Below are 12,479 nucleotides of genomic sequence, written 5' to 3' on the forward strand. Positions count from 1 at the left end.
ATGGCCCAGTTGGTATCAAACACTAAGGCTGAGCAGAAAAAAATGAAAACCAAAAGTGCTCCAGTATTTTCCCTCTGATGAAACACAGAAACAAAGATTATAATAACGATAGCTACTTCCATAAAATATACTCTGGGGAAGAGTTGGAACACTATTTTTTTATTCATAACCGCAAAATTGTTTACTATTTTAACTATGAAACCGAATCAAAGTTTCTTATACCGAAATATTTTTCCAGCTGCACAGCATGACAACATTGTATTGAATTCTAACGGTGTAACAGATCACTGCTATAGAGTATTTATTACACAGTATTTATTACAAATCTTTTAAAAGTGCTATATGAAATTCATTAGTGTTCCTTAATCAATTCTTGCATCAACATGCACATTAGCTTCCGACAGCCTAATTCAAAAAAGCAATTACAACCCTAGTCCTTATGTAAAAGGACGACAGAAAGAAGCTATGTTAAACCAGTTTAAAAGAACGAAAATGTAAAGAAAACAGATTAGGAATGATTTATATCAAGGCCTAGTGCTGAAGTTAATTACAACTAACCCAATAAAATAGTGCCTTTATTATTGTACAGCAAGTAATAACCTCAGACGCAGAAAACAGAACTCTTTGCTGACTTTTGCATGCTCAATTCCACAGCACACTACATTAAGAATTAAAGAAGTAGTAAATAAGCCATACAGAAACAGCGGTTTTTTAACTAAAAGCAGAAGAGTCCCCTGCTGTTTAACCATTCGGGATATTCCATGTAAACACAGCTTCCTATAAACTGGTATTATGTTGTTAGTGGTAAATGCCTGAAACTACCTTATAATGAGAGTTTAATTTCAATACTTAAAAGTTTGAGTTCAAGTCACTAAGTTTTTATAGATTCTGAAAATAAATTATACACCTATAGAGCTGGAGTAGTTTGCATACTTAAGTACTATGTGGTTCAGTACAATACTAAATAAAAACCTGTCTGCTTGTCAGACAATGCCTTTTATGCAATGAGATTACTCTCAAAACGACAACTGCTGTCTTCTCTACAAACCACGCAAATCTATCCTAAAAGATACAATATTATGAAAGACACATTACATAAAATGCTACAGCGTATACAATCTTTAACAATTACATGCAGCCAGAAAATCTCGACACAGGTTGCAGTTTTCATCATTTATGGTGATACCAAATATCCTTAAAGCAGGATTTTAGTAATAAAAGAAAACTCAAATCACTTAATACAAAAGTCCATATAGAACTATGAAAATACCACTGTCTGCAATTAGAAAGTTCATATAAAATTATGAAAATCCCCCAGCCTGCATAAATAAATTGCTATCGGTAATAACTATCACAGCATAAAAGCTGCGTATCGTCAAAACTCAAACTTCATTTTGGTATCTAGTTTCAAAAAAGTATGAACATGGATCTGAAAACCATTTATTACATGCCTTTTACAGTGATCTAACTCATGACTCGATGAATAAAATTTTGCTCCTAGAACCAACGTCACATTAAGATGAAACGGATCGGGCTATGTTAAACTCCAGTTCCTCTACGGTCCCAGTACTGCACCAAACCGTAGAATGGGGAAAAACCGAATGAGTGGATCCCCGATTTCAGGTCCACAGTTTCTGACGGAGGAAGCAATTTGCCTGGGCAGCCTCTCCCTTTCTCTCTCCCACTAGCTGGCTGTTGCCATGACTCCTCATGAAATGAAATTAGGGGTCAGGTTTGAGTTCATCTAGCAGCAAACCTTTTCCACCACAGTTTCCTCTTCGGGTTCTTTAACCATCGGCTGTTCTCAATGCTGAGAGACAGCAGCTTCAGGAAGAATAGGAACAGAAATCTTAAACATTAATTGAGAAATCAAAGTACCAAGCAGTTCTGTAAATATGCAGCAAGGGAAGCAAGAAACTATAAGCCAAAGGAGATGAGTCAGAAAAACAGAAGTGAGGAAAAGGGACAACAGAAGATGAACAAAGGGAAGAGATCCAAATAATCAAGTTGCAGTGCCAGCACCATTTTTATGGAGAAAGGAAAACAAATTGAGGCATAGCAGGAGTGTAAGGCAACTGCCTGTTGATTTCAGTCCTTTTTTGTTTAACTGTGATTTTAATTTGAGTTTTTGTAAAACCACTGCATGGAAAAAATTGTCTTCCAAGGTAGACTACTAATTATACGGACAAGAAAAATCACAGCATACTCACTGCTGCACGGTTGCACTAGTGGGGATGGACTGATCCCACTGATAGCAACACTCATCACCACCACCAGCAAATAGCAGCAACCTTCCCGCTCAATGTCTGATAAGCTTTAACTAAATAAATTTAACTAATAAAAAACTCAATAATACACATGGTAAATACTATTTTGGAACTAAAAGCCCCCTTATATTACCCTTTTCCCCAAATGTAGCTTAGTTTCAATGTAAACTCTCACAAAGAATGCATGCAAACAAGGAACAAGATTCCTGCTACCGTCGTACCTTTGAGGGAATGAAACCAGAGTCTGTAAACCCATCCCACCTCTTCACTGAAAAGACAGGATGTCCAAACTTGTCCCTTACCATTCCCTTGGGGAATCCTATCCTAACGCAGATCTTTTCTTAAAAGATTTAGAGAAAAGGAAGCTAAATCATATCACATTTTAAAAAGGCAGCAGAACTAACATGCGTCTCTTCCATTACGCTCGACTTGCAGACTACATTCCCTTCCCCATCCTGCATCTGTTGTCTTCATTTAGACTAAAATATTCTGGGTATCCATTATTCCACTGTTACACGACACCCAGCAACACAGGGCCCTATTCTCATCTGTCCCTATACGTTGCTACAGTAAACACGGTAAGTAACAATTTTCTGCTCCTTTCACTGCAAATCCTCCCCTGCACTCACCAAGCAAATCTTCCAAACAGAAAAACAAAACCATTTCTGGTTTAAGTAGAAATAGAAATAGGTGTCTTCGTAAGTATTCAGAGCGTACTGGAAAATCCAGCTGATTCTTCTGAATCAAATTTGACTCAGAACAGACACGCACCTCAATATCATATTGATTGCTGCATAATCTGAATTAGGAGGTTTTTCGCTTAAACAACTTATCTCAAAATATTTATTGGAAGAGTAGTGCACTATCAACATCTTTGATGAGACAAACGTTTTCCCAGTTGCAGAGATAGGTAAAAAGGCACAGATGAGTGTAAATAAGAGTAAAGGTTAAACAATAAACTAAACAGTGCCACCACAGAAAGCTGCTCCTGCCAGAACTTTGAGTAAACAGCGCTGCTCCTCAAACCACGAGTTCCTTAAGCAGTTTTGCTTGGAAACCAAGACATGTTATTTGGTTTATTAACATGAAGAAAAATGTTCACGTATTTGTAATTAGTAGAAAGTCAGCAACAAGCGCTGCCGCTCACTGAACTTTCCATAATCTCATACCTCCCCCCTCCACTAAACCTCCTTCCATAGTCTCAAATTAAACAGACTAGCTGTAAAACAGCAGGGTGTCGAATTAAAGCACACTTTATTTTCAGAGGTCTCCGCGCTTCGCGGCTGACTTCCTGTCAGGAAGAGTTCCATTTCAGTGCAGAGCCCCATCAGCAGGGAGCTCACAGAATTAAGTGCCAGTTGATATTACTTTGTTTTGCATTTACCACCCATGAGAATATTGTTCAAAGATCTAGTTATAAAGTCAGCATGGTATCATCCTTCTGACTAGACTGCCAAGCCACAGGGTGTGTTCTCGCTGCACAAAACTCACCTTAAATGGTGGTGTTTTCTTAAGTCCTAGTGTGCTGGTGAAGCAACAGGATGCCTTTTCTCTTCAGAAAAGTCTTGCTTCTGCAGCTAAATTATGTTCCCTTAGTTTTGAACATCTGCAGCAGCGTACGCTGATGGAAATGAAGCTGTCCTGTTCCCCTATCACACCCCCCAAGATTCACATTTACATTAGACAATCCCCTCTCCTCCCTAAACATAAAAATGCATGCATTAATCACGCAAATTCTCAGCAACGCAGTTTTAAAGGCTAGTATTTTTAGCGGGCGTGTTTTCCATTAAACTCACACCAACACCATGTCCTGAATTCCTGACCAAATTCAAGTCATTTTATTTTCATAAGACAGTTTTTCTCAGCAAGAGCCTATAATACCAGAAAAGCCTATAGAACAACCACTAAAGATTGTACTTTAAACAAAGAAAACCAGGGAGGAAAAATCTTCATTTTCCCCCCAGAACTTTACTGTAGGCAACAATTATGTTTTAGTAAGATGACCTTCGGGAAGTTCATCTCTCTCCACTCCAGCATGGCAAGCTATTTCTACGAACGGTTTTGTGGTTTTTAACCCTATCTTCCACCCATTCCTCTATCCAAAATCTGCAAGTCATGTTGACTTCTCCAAGTGTATTGTCCCATGAAACAACGCTTCACATCAGTCTACACCAAAATATCACAGCTTTACTACACCTATCCACTTGTACCTCTCCACGCACCTTCTTAGTCTAACACATAGTGCCCATCCCAGTTTCCTTCCATATAAATGTATTTTTTTGTTGTTCAAAACCCCCAAGCTCACAATTACTTTCCAGAAACCAGCTGTGTCATATAAATCAAAACACACTGGGTCTTTCACACTACTTTTCTCAGTTTGCAGCTGCAGCTGATACAGCCTCCTTTTGTTGAACACTTCAAAATAGAGTGGCTGCAAATTGCAGAGGGCGTTTTCCAGTGGGTCAAAAATAGGCCTAGATAAAACAAGTTTTAGTTAGGAAGCCATTTCTACCGCTTTGACGATTATTTACACCTGATATGCAGAAACATCAACCCCGTTTAATAAAAGTATAACATATCAGATATTCTTCTGGTTTTTTCATACTAAATGTAACACACCATAGATTTTGCTCACCTTAAAATCCCACATCATACATTTCATCTCCAAACCGGGGAGTGAGCGAACCTTTAAAATATCCTCCTAGACTAAGAATTATGGAAAGATATAGGGAGATAAAGCCAAAGTGCTAGCTCACACATTTTAACTACTGTGACCACTACCTGTCAGGATAGAACTATAAATGATGTTATGTATGTAACTATAACATCATTAAGTCAAGAAAAGGTCACTTATTATTCATGCAGAATTGGCAAATCATTCCCACTACATTCTAAACTACTTCCACGCTTAAGGCAATAGCAAAGTTTAAGTTATAAACTTATATGATTTCTATTACTAAGCAAATTGTCAATATACATCCACTCCATAGAATATTATTTCTTGTGTGAGTCTATCAGAATTTTTAAAATTTAGCCAGGGATGGACACAGATGTTTTAAACTCCCTATCTGTAGGCCACACTAATAGTAAACAAAGCACATTATTCCTGAAGCCAACAACTACACCTAAGAGAAAAGCCAGAGTTCAAGCATAGCAAACTAAAGCGGGGTCTGAGAAGTGTGAACCTTAGTGATTATTATGAAGAATAATAGGAGTTTGAAAGAAATTCTTATTTAAACATGTGAGAGTGCTCTCCAAGCAATTCCATGGAATTCAACAGGTTAAATATTGCAGGCAATTATAGGCAATTAAACTTCCAAACAATTTAGAAAGCAACAGGAAATCAAAGTAGGAGTGAAGCTCCAACCAACAAGTTTTACATTATCCTGGAGTTTCACACAGGATATATTACAATAATCTAGTTCTGGAGAGACAAAATCTACATACTGCTTAAGTCAAAGAAAAAAAAATATACACAGCTAATTTAAAATGTAATTTCAACATACTCCAGTTCAAAGGAAAGGTTTTCCCAGCTGTTTCCATTTATTTCAATCTTATCAGAATTGCACTTCAGACAGTTATCTACCAAACTGATCTCCAGTTTCAAACACTTAGCGTGTATAACATAGTTCAATGAAGCAAGCAACAAAATGTCCATAGTACAAGTAATCCATTTGTAATTATTCCAAGTACTTTGCTCAGGACATACGCCAAGCATGAAAGTTGTCAATATACGTTTTCAGCACCTAAAGTGAGATCCTCAGAGGTGGAGGAAAAACTCCCATTCGGGACGGAAAGAAGCTACACTATGCCTAGAAAAACCCAGATGTATCAAGTGTGACGGAGAAACCAAGTGATCTAGATAACAGATTTGATAATTCAACCTGCTGTTTTGTTAGAAGGAAACTTACTGACAAGATAGTATATCTAAAATGCAAGCACCGAAGAACTGTGTTTAAGGAGTCTGGATTCCCCAGCCAGTGCCCTCCCACATCTTCCAGGCCTTCCATTCACTTTCTCCAGAGGGAATCCTACTGACCGCTAGCCCAACAGCTCACTGTGTTGGTATCGGGCGCCTCGCCACACAGGAGAATGCAGAAGCCCTGAACTTTATCCCGAAGACCTTACAGAAAAGAACTGATGCCTCTATATATCACAACCAAAGAAGGAAACAGCAATTGAGGACAACACAGATGAATCACAGTGTTGCTTTTACAGATTGAGAGCTTAATTTCCTTTAAAACTGGGCTCTTCCACATGCCTGGTAAATGCCCTTAAGCTTCTGGACTACCAGCTACTTTGGAAAGATTTGTTGAAATTTTTCCTCTGACAGATTATTCTATTTAGTGATAACAACTATTACCCGAAACATTAATTGAAACATAAGTCTCTTCTATCCCAGGAGAGCACTTTGATAGCATGGCCCCTGGCTACTGTGGGATCTACCTTCCCCTCTCTCTAGCTTTGACCATAGTCTCCATCCTGCAAAACTAAGTCATTGTAGATGAAAATATACATTGCCGGGGGAAAAGAATAACAAGAGTTTCTGAAGAGGAAATAGTTCATAATGTGAAATTGCTTCACCAAAAATATCCTGAAGTAGCACTGTACATAAAGCTCAACAGATATTTCCCGACTACTTTCCATCCAATAGCACCTTAAAGAAGAATAAGGTAAGATTTTTTTTATACCGGTTACAAGGGCCATGCGGTATTTGTCACAAACTTGCACTAGGAATGTTCCTACTACTACCTGCATAACAATAACATGCGTGGCAATCCCATGTTTTCGAATGTTAAGATTTACACAGTTTTATTAATATGCCTAGCTCCACTTGGTATGAAGCTGACCTGAGGCAGCTTCAGAATCTAAATAATCCATAGCAGGGTAAGATGATCTTGAATACTCTCACTTCCTTCCACAGCCACCTCACCTCTGCAAAAAGCTAGGCTGGCAGATACTCTTCCAATCTTCAAATGCTTCAAAAGAGCACAAGCAAAAAAAAAAAGGACACTATGAAGTCTCTGGCACACCTGCAGGTGAGTATTCTTCTGTGCATCTCAATACACTGCCTTCATACTAAACACGAAACACTGAACACTTCCTAACATTGCAAAGGAAGTTGGCAATACAAGGCAAACACCTACGGGCATGATTCATGCAACGCCTCCCCCTGAACTTTGGGAAGCCCTTTTTTCTATTTGTTAAGATCTAAATCATTTTCATGTGCCCAATAAAGTTATGTTCCTAACCATTTTATGGCAAAAGCTATCTATTACTGAAGTGGGGTTTTTTTTTACTCAAATACAGCTACATTCACCTTTGGTAAAAACAAAGATCCTGTTGGCAGAAGTTCACACTGTAACAAGAAAAACTTCCGACTCCTGATATCTTCTAAATGGCTTTTTAAAAGGAAATTAGAACATGCATTAAAATGGATAGAAAGTCATTTGGCAGCTTACAAAATCCCTACAAAATCTACCCTCTGTACCAAAACACATACATTTTTTAGATCATGGATCTAAAGGATTATAAGATCCTTTTAAAACTTATTTTCAGCTGTTAGAATACAAAGTGATTAGATGGAAAAATATTATCGTGATTAAAATGTCATCATCTAACACTTGGGGCACATAAGAAGTATTCAAACAGCATTTATTGTCTTCATATCTAAACCAGGATATTGTTAAGAGTGTTGGTGCTTCTGTTGAGTTCAGCTGCCATGGTATCAGAGTGACACAGCTCTTTCGATAACGTATACCCAATTTAATTAAAACTTCATAGTGATCACTATAGTTATCCATCACGTCAAATTGCACTTAAAAGTAAATTAGGAACCAGTGCAGATCACAGAGCATCCGTATAATGTGTTCTCTCTGCAAGTACCAAACACTGAAAACCAGCTATCTTCTACATCATCTAAAATCTCCGAGTAATTCAAAGGCTTACCACATTTTAGAACGCGCTGCAGAAATCCATTCCTGAGGTAATTAATTCAGATCGTTGATACAAAGCTTTTTTCTGAGCACAGGAGAGCCAGAAAAGCCTGAAGATCCTATTGCGTTTTACAAACATTTAAGTACTGGGGTGGCGGAAGGGGATGTGTGTGCACAAAAAATCTGCTGAAAAATCTAAATCTTAACTACCATCCTATTGCTCTTCCTTAGAGGAAATTCACTATCATATTGTTTGTACGCGTGCATGACTGCATGGCACATGCTGATATTGTTTAAATAATTAAGATGCCTTATCAGAGTAAGAGATATGATGCAACTAAGATACTGCCCATGCAAAAGATGAATACTCACTTCTTTACGAGCAACAGAATCCATTAGCAATGTGATTGAGTAGCATATGAAAGAAAGACCGCGCCAAAGAAAGACCTTTTGCAAACATTTCACCATTTAACCAGTGATAATGGGTTTGGTGAGTTGAGTTAGAGAAGGAAAAAAAAAAAAAAAGATCCGAAGACATCTAAGCTTGCCTACACAGACAAAGTAACTCCAAAACCTATCAGCACAGCGCATGACATACTCAACCGTAATCATGTTTCATCAGGCCATATGAGCAGATGCTATCACTGCACACACAAAAAAAACAAACCTGGAGTATCAGAGTTTATGCTTCCCTCTTCCATCTCCCCATGAAAGACATACTTTATCAAGGTCCAATGTAAGTCTAATACCTACAGCTATGTAGTTATAATGCAGTGTATCATATTAATATTTCCAGAAGATAAAATACCCAGAGATTAAACGTATTAAGACATTGGTCTTGGGTTTATATATGCTATCAGCTATTAAGAATGTGCCCTTAATCCCTTTGAAATAATAGTGGACAGAGGAAGGAGGAGCCCAGAAGCTTTTATACCTTGAACCAGCAAGCAGGGTGTACATGCGGGTAGTGGTGGTGGAGGGGTCACAAAAGGTGCTGCAGTATTCATTGATTTTTAATTGCAAACTTTTTAAAAGGTTGGGTGGCATTCCACCAATTTTAGGAAGTTATAAAGAGCTGAACAGTATTTGAGTCAGTTAGTGTAAGCTTATTTTATGGTCTAGAAAATTTAGATTCAGTGGGCAAAAAGCTCCTAAGTCAAAGATGGATCTGACAAGAACTACCTAATTAGTTCTCTTACGCATATTCCACTGACAATTCAGTTGATTTACTACAGAAAGAAGCATTTTTCAAGTGCTACAAATTCTGTAAATTCAAAGGCATCAAGGAAAATTATGGAACCTATTTCACCTATTTTTTTTTTTACCTTTTCACCTTGGAGCTACAATAATAGGAGAAATGCTTCACGTACGGGAGCAATGGATAAATGTTTTTAATACCTTTGTGAGAGAGTAGGGAAGATCACAGTTTTTCCTACTTAGTCATGTATTTCAAGAAAACATCTGACAAATGAAAGGAAGCACAGGAGCATATTTGCTTTATGGATAAACACGTACTCAATTCATACAGCCCCCTCTGCGTTTTAGGCATAGAGTGAGAGTCCTTGCAGATGAAAATGCTTTGCGCAGGGGTGACATCACAGTTTCCCCACGCAGTAGCCTTGTCTCACAATAGCACATGAGCACCTTTAACGTCCTGACGTCACTCATTTAAAAGGGATAATAGGCAGAGGACTCCGCTCTTCTGGCTGGTTTAATTACCCCAACAGGATGCCAGGCCAGACTAGATGGTGCTTCGAGGTTCACTGTACTGTATGCATTTCTGATAAATGGGAAAAGAATAGATGACCTGGCAGAAGGCTCAGACAATAACATGTGATTTACAGGACATGAATGCAGCTACTATAAGATTTATCTGACAGCCCTCCCCGATAGTGGACTGTTGAGTATCCGATGGAATGATTTCTAGTCTGGATAGTCTGCTACTGAGTAGCCATACACATTATTTATTTATTAGATGTTTTGGGTTGAAACCATTTTTAAATGATGCACTTCACAATGCTCAGCCATAAATTTAGTTTTAAACCCTAGAAGGGAGGTAGTGTTATTGGAATGTGTGTCAGACTGAATTAGGATGAGCAACACAACGCTTTTATAAAGTGGCCTTGAATGCAACGTCGATTCTTTCAAAAATGATATTAATGTCAAATAAGCAGGAACACTTTGCAGTAATATTAAATGAAGGATTTCTTTCTGTTTTGATAGATTTATATAAATGTAAGTACACACAGAGACACATCTCAAAACGTAGCGTGTCTATCACAACTGTTTTTGTCCTAGAAAAAGCCTTTTGTCTGCATCTCGAATCACCTGTTTCTCTTTTTACCTTGTGTTAAACATGAAACAAGATATCAACATATAAATACAAAACTAAAACACAAACGCAAACTCTTTTTCCATATGCCTAATTATATGAACTTTAAACAAGAGACAAGGTTAACCAGGTGTCACAAATAGTTTCACAAAATGGTATCTTTTGAATTTTTTTAAATCACTTCACCTGGGAAAGAGCTTTATTTTCACAATTTTATGAAAAAATTATTTGTGAGATACTATTTTTCCATTTTGCAGTTCTGAGGGAAAAAAAAAACTATTCCAGCCACAAATCTAAATAAACATCAGAAAAAATTCAGATGTTTCAGAAAAACAATCCAAGTGCTTACATCACATATACAATGTTTAAAACAAATTTTCAGGATGAGGTTAGCCTAAAAAACACCAAAGACATTAATCAGAGCAATTTTTCAATTTCATAAAATGATGGCTGACAAATTTGTGAAGTTTTAAATCAAATTTGCAGATACTTACTTTGTAACTATGCCACATTATTTATGTGATTAAAAACTAGTTTTTGACCTGATCTTTTGATCTTTGGCACTTCATCCTCTCCATCTCCCCTTAAAAATTAATTAAAATTTTAGCAAAAGGATATCACTTCACTTCCCACCCTATCTTGGGCCAAAAAAATAAAAGAAAAAAGAAAAAAAAAAGAAAAAAAAAATCAATCAAGCTCAACCCCATCTCCTCCCAGTATCTGTAAAATGTCGGCTTGAAATTCAATTTCATATCTCTCAAGCTTTCATGTAGCAAAAGACAGTTCACTTCTTAACAAAATAAATCACTTCTGTGATTGCCATGCTGACCTCTTTGAATTAGGAAAATTCAAAGTGAAAAATGTAATTATCACCCCAGAACAATCTGTATACATCTGGAGCTAATTTTAGATTCATTTCTCACATCATTTTTCATATTCTGCCAAAAATTACAGCTGCTATGTAACTTTAAAAAGACTTTGAGGTTTTTGTGACTTTATTGGTTTATTTCTGCTATTTCACAAAGAGCAACCTCAGTCCCTGCAACTAGTACTCTAAGCAATCACGATATCCTCAATTTGATTAGATTAGCATTAAGTGGCATTGTGACACATATGACAAATAGATGCATTAGAGCACGTCATTTATTCCTTATCCTTTCCACTTCCCAAAACCAAACAAGTGATGTACAGTACAGAGCACAACATGATTTTAGAAAAGATTAGATTACCCTACCAAAAAAGAAGGAAAGGTCAACCACTAATTATTGATACAAGCAGCATGGATGCCAAAAACTAATTTTTAAAATGGTAATACCAAGCTGTCAGATGCATATTTAGTACTCAGATTAGTTTTACTCCAACACATCAATGAATGAACAGTAAAACTTGTATATGGTTTTCTTGGTAGCAAGGATTCTGTTCTAATTTAAATCAGCAGCAAATTCGTACTCTAGAAGTCATGAACAATGTCCCGTTCCAGTATTGCCACATGTAAAATAGCCATGTCCAAATTCCAAAAGTTCCATAACAAATATTCAATTCCTTTCAGGGCAAAAATATATTCTATTTCTTGAGCAAGATGGAAAACTAAGTGAGCAAAGTTCTAGATACGTTCATTAATAACAGGCTCACTAGAAAACATAACTACTCTTCACTAGTTCATTGTAAAATCTATTAGGTGTAATCTCCAGAAGTAATTGTTCTTATTGCGCTTTATTGACAATGCAGACTATCGATTTTTCACACCTTCTATGATTCTTTCATTTGTATTCATGAAATGTCTATCAGCACACTCTAAATAAATTTGGCAATATAGGCACTAAACCGAATAAATCGATGTGAAGAAACATTAATTTTGCATTATCCTTATTCGTCAGGCAAGCAAACCATAAGGGTTGTAAATGAAGGTCAAAGGTTTTGAAATGGGTCAGAACCCTTGACCTC

General features: G+C 37.1%; 1 protein-coding gene across 1 annotated transcript in view; it reads right to left on the minus strand.

Annotated features, from left to right (window-relative positions):
• LRBA (LPS responsive beige-like anchor protein) overlaps positions 1–12,479 on the minus strand; it is a 426,037-nt gene that overhangs the window by 297,292 nt on the left and 116,266 nt on the right. The gene's annotated exons all lie outside the window — the stretch shown is intronic.

The sequence above is a fragment of the Gavia stellata genome, chromosome 19, assembly GCF_030936135.1.
Source record: "Gavia stellata isolate bGavSte3 chromosome 19, bGavSte3.hap2, whole genome shotgun sequence".
Taxonomy (NCBI): Eukaryota; Metazoa; Chordata; class Aves; order Gaviiformes; family Gaviidae; genus Gavia; species Gavia stellata.